We start from the raw sequence: 5,671 nt of genomic DNA on the forward strand, positions 1-5,671 counted from the left end.
ACGGAAGTGCCTGCCGACGAGGTTGTTCCGGATGGGGAACATGAGGGTTTGGAGGAGAGCAGCAATTCTGATGAAGAGGCTCCCTCTTCTTCTAGGAGCTCAAGCGTACGAGAGGTAGACGGTGAAGAGGCCGCCTCCTCTAATGGATCCGGGGAAAGATCAGGCGGTACTGAGGCCGCTGAGAGACCGGGAGCCGAGGCTTCTGGCTCCGATCGAGATAATTTTGCGGCTGACTATCAGCAACCGGCGAAAGTTGCTGACAACCTTGACCCGAAGAAAATTAGGATGCTTCCGGGTGACATAACCCTGCTGAAGAGTGGCTTCAGGGCTTTTAAAGAAAAGCACCCCTTTGGAAAGGGGTGGGATATTGTCGTTCCGCCTGGGGACGCAGTGATGGCTTGGGACGACAAAATAGAAAACGCAGACAACTATTTTGTCTGCTACAAGGCGGTAATAGAAGCCGACCTTCGGTTCCCCCTCCATACCGGGATTAGGAAAATCCTAAAGGGGTATGATCTGGGAGTCTGGCAGCTCACCCCAAACTCGTGGGTGAACATTTTAAGCTATATTGCTTCCTGCGAGCTCCAGAACCTTGCTCCCAGTTTCTCTGGCTTTGCTTACATACACTACTTGAGCAAGGCCCCAGGCGGTCATGGAGCATGGTATACTCTTACTACCTTGCCTCGGTATTTGATGACCTTGGACAAGGTGTCCAAGTGGTTCGGATGGAAGGAAAAATTTTATTTAATCTCCTCACCAACCCTAAGACACAACCGGACACTGCGCCGGTATAATCAGGAACCGGTTCTCCTTGGTAGGAAATGCCCTCTCCCGGCACTCTCTACTAGGGCCCGGGAACAAATAATGGAGCCGGGTTTCTTCGAAACCACTACTGAGCCCTTAGGGGATGGAACTCACATTATTGTTCCAAAGAACTGGATCCCCCACCCGAACTATTTCAAAGATGAATGCTTTCTGTCCGCCTGTGGGTTAAGCCCCATGTTTCCCAAGGGTAGATCCACTTGCATCCGGATTTTCTATAGTTTTTATTTTGTACTTCCAACTTTTTATGATTTTCTCTAACTTTTTGTTTTTCTTCTTGCAGCCGACGCCTTGAGAATGGTTGACCCGGCTAAGTCAGCAGCGCAGCTGCGCAAGGAAAGTGCGCTCTCCAAGAGAGCCGCTGTTGAGGCCAAGGAGGCCAAGAAAGGCGGGGTAAGACCGCCTGACTTCAGTTTTTTTTCTTTAAATTTCTTGCAAAGGTTTTTTACCGGCTGATAACATTTGACTCTTGATTTGCAGGATGCTGCTAAACATGTTCCGCGCTCCGTCTCCAAACTTTTCAAAAGGCAAGGGGAGGAGCTGGACAAAACTCTGGCTGCCAAGGTCGCCAAAAAGAATCCTTCCCAGACAACTCCTGCTGCCAATCCGGATCGTCCTACGACCGGTGGCAAGTCCCCTTCTGCCCTGAAAATTCTGAGCGAAAGCTCAGAACGCTCGTAGAAGAAAGCGCCGGATGCCTCTACGGCATCAAAGGGTGGCCAGCCACCCAATGTTGCAACCGGTGTTGCAACAACCGGGGAGGAGGATACCTCTAAGCCCCATCCGGAAAACCAAGGTAAGAACAAGATTGAAATACCTTGGCCACTTGACTTTATGAGGGTCAAGACTAAGGTTAACCCTTCAGGGGGTTCAGTCAGCAGCCGGCAACGAATGAATGCTAACTACGCTGCATCCCTCTCACCAAGTACTTCTTTTGGTGCAGATCTGACGTCCGACGAACCGGATCTTCCTGGGTTTGCCAAGCGGATGGTGAGGACCTTCACCCGGTCGGTGAAGAATTCTATACCTGATCTGCAGGTGGTGGACTTTGACCGGATAATGGGCCAACTGGCTGAGGTAAAAGATTCTTCAACTCAATTCTGATATTTTTTCTTCATTTTTTCACCAAGTGTTTCATAATCCGGCTGTCCTTTTCTCAGGTAATGCTGAGGGTGGACGGGCTCTGGGGCCCCTTCAGGCGGAAACAAGAAGAGGTAAATGATGCCAAAAGGAGGGCCCTTGAAAACCTCAACTCTGCTGAATATGCTAATTATATGTGTGAGTTAAAGATTAAAGCAGTAGAGTTGGAACAGGAGGAGCTGATCCGGAGTTTGACAGCTGCGAACGATGAAGCTACCAGCCGGGCTAATGACCTTGATCAAAAACTGAAGGATGCTAAGGCTGAACTCAAGGCATTAGAAGACGCTAACAAAGAGAACACGAGGCCCCGGGCAGACGTCACCTGGTTGGGGCTGGAAATTGTCAACATGCGGAGTCAGCATGCAGATTTCCAAGGAGCAGATGCGGCTGATGGAAGACAATGAGCGGGACAATGCCGCCCGCCTGAAGATCACTTGGGGTCTCCTCTATCCAGATATAGACTTCGAAGTCTATAAACTTAGGTATGATTACGCCACTGCGGTGTATGATGCCCAAGTGCTAGGAGAGGCAGCTCCGCCTCGTTTCAAGGAATGGGCTGCAGAGCTGGGATATAATGTCTCAGATAATGAGGAGGAGCCGGCGGAGGATGAGCAGAATGACGGCGGCCAGCCTGATAACCAATCAGAAACCCTCCCAACCGGTCAGAACCAGCCGGATCAGCAGCCTCCACGTCAACCTTAGGCCAGCCTCCCCAAATTCAGCAGCAGTATGCCAAGTTTCTTTCTTTTCCGGCTTGTAAGCCGAGTATGTTGTATTTTTACCAACTGTGGAGTTGGGTTAACAATCGTTTCCTTTCTTCTTCACTGGATGTGATTTCGGTTAACAGTTATTATGGCCTTAGTGCCATTTTTAATATTTATATGAAGTATTCCGACTCAGTCGGTTGTTTATACATGTTTGTGTTTGAATTTTTGCTTTTTTGAATTTTGCGTATATACTGCAATTCTGTGATATTTTGCCTAACTTAAAAAAGCATGCGGCAATTTGCATTCCGGCTGTTCTTGCCCCTGGACGGCTGTGTGGTTGGTTTCATTTCAATATTGATTGATTGGCTTGAAAACACTTGATACTTGGAAAAGTATGAGGTGTTTTAAGGCCAATCAATCACAATGGTGATTGCCCCAAACCAAGTGCACAGCCGGCCATTTAAACGGGTGCTTCGAGCCTCTTTCCCAGGCGGTAATATTCCGTCTGGGATTATTACATAGCCATTACACAAAAATCTTTTGCCCCGACTGGGAGAGAGTGTGCAATTTTGGAATAAATAATCTACGTAAGAACTTCAGCCGGTAACCGACTGATGCCTCAGGGCATCCGGTATTCGGAAACTTAATCGTTCTTGTAGACTATTCTGGTCAGACGGCTATGAGTTGACCAATTTGGTCGTTCAATCTTTGCCGTCTACATAGGTACGTAGAGCTGACAAAGAGTCTGCTCTCTGCGACGATTGCACCCGGAGGGCTGTCGCCAGACACCATTGTCCATGTCGGGACAGGCGATTTTGTAAATTAAGCAACCATCTGGCCATTGGCCTTTGGTCTTGTTTGAGACTGGTTGTATAGCTACTAAGCGTTTTTGTGCTTAGTTTTTTCAATCTGGCCGTTGGCCGCGTGTTATATGATCATTGAATTTAACACTAAGTATCAAAATTAGTTAGTTAAGCAAATAAGCCGTCTGGGTATTACCTAGACGGATAAGTAATTATAAAGATAACAAAACAATTTTGGAAACAAAGCCTTATTTCTCATTAATAGACTCTTTGTTTAAAAAATTTACAATTCTCAAAAGTAGTACTTTTTTAAGTTATCTACATTCCAAGTTCTAGGAAGGCGTCTGCCGTCTGGGGTTTCCAGACGGTATGTGCCATCTATGACTTCTTCATAGATCCGGTAGGGGCCTTCCCAATTGGGGGTTAGCTTTCCAAGCTCATAAGCCCTACCGGTTGCCTCCATTTTCCGTAACACAAAGTCGCCAGCTTTCAAAGGGCGCTCGCGTACCTTCTTGTTGTAGGCTCTCGTCATTCTCAGACGGTATATCTCATGACGTAGGGCAGCATTGCCCATGCGTTCCGGGAGGGAGTCCAATGCCAGCCGCATGGCCTCCCAATTTGTCTCTTCATCATAAAGCATGACTCTAAGAGTCGGCTCGTAATGCTCAATGGGCAAGACGGCTTCAGCACCGTACACCATGAGAAATGGGGTTACACCGGTTGCCCCTTTGGCAGTTGTCCGGATGGCCCATAGGTAGTGAATCAGTTCTTCTGCCCATAAGCCACTGGCTCTTTCAATTTTATTCTTTATGTCGTCTGAGATAAGCTTGTTGAAGGCTTTAACTTGGCCGTTTGCTTGGGGTCGGCCGACTGATGCAAAACAATGTGAGATTCCCTGATCTCCCAACCAAGTCTTAAGGTGAGGCGTTTCAAACTGAGGGCCATTGTCGAACACCATAGACATAGGTACCCCAAACCGGGTGATGATGTTCTTCCAAATGAAAGAGATGACATCCTTTGTCTTAATGTTCTTGACCGGCTCAGCCTCTACCCATTTGGTGAAGTAATCCACAACCACCAAAATATAACGCTTTCCGCCTGGTGCAGGCGTATAAGGACCCAAGATATCCATGCCCCACTTAGCAAACGGGACTGGGTTGTGGATTACCGTCAGATCCGTGGGCGGACGGTGTATAAGCTTGCCAAATCTCTGGCATTTGTCACACCTCTTCACCAACTCTTTAGCATCTGCTTCAAGCATAGGCCAAAAATAGTGCCGCTTGGCTCTAACGGCTAGGGACCAGCTGCCTATATGAGAGGTGCAGTACCCCGCATGCAATTCTTTGAGAACTTCTTTACCCTTTTCTGGGGTAACACACTTCAATAGAGGTTTAAGGAAACCCGCCTCGAAGAGCTCTCCATTTCTCATCTCGAAATTTGCTGCTCGTTTCTTCATGACGGCTGCCTCCTGTAGTGAATCAGGAAGCGTGCCGTCTATTAAATATGCCCGGATGCCATCCATCCAGGTAGAGCTTCGGTCCAGAATTCCAATGGGCTCTTCATATATACTTCTTTTTTCCAGAACTTCCCAAAAGACTGACCGAGGCGTATCACAGCAGGCGGAGGATGCCAGTTTGGACAATGCATCCGCCTGGTTGTTATCTGACCTGGGCACTTGACTCAGACGGAATTCTTCAAGTGCCCCAACCTCTTCTTTGACTGCCTGAAGATACTTGATCATAGCCGGATGAGTTGCTTCATATTTTCCCTCATACTGGCATACGACCAACTGTGAGTCAGAGTAGGCGTCAATTTTTGTTGCCCCTGCTGCCTTACACATGCGGATTCCGGCTAGCAGGGCTTCGTATTCCGCCTCGTTATTCGAGGCCTGGAACTTAAACCAAAGTGCATATTCAAATCAGTCCCCCTCAGGGGACTCATATATAATTCCTGCACCGCAGCCGCTCTTCGTCGAGCTCCCGTCTACATACATTTTCCAAACCTGATCAATGTTATCCGGTGGTACCGATCGTGTCATTTCAACAATGAAGTCGGCAAATGCCTGACCCTTCACTGCCTTTCTGGGTTCAAAAGTGATTTCAAGACTTTGCATTTCAATAGCCCATTTCAACATTCTGCTGGATGACTCCAAGGTAGACATTGACCGCTTGAGGGGCTGATCGGTATAAATTACAACCG

The sequence above is a fragment of the Chenopodium album genome, chromosome 13 (genome assembly GCF_948465745.1).
Source record: "Chenopodium album chromosome 13, dcCheAlbu1.1, whole genome shotgun sequence".
Classification (NCBI taxonomy): domain Eukaryota; kingdom Viridiplantae; phylum Streptophyta; class Magnoliopsida; order Caryophyllales; family Amaranthaceae; genus Chenopodium; species Chenopodium album.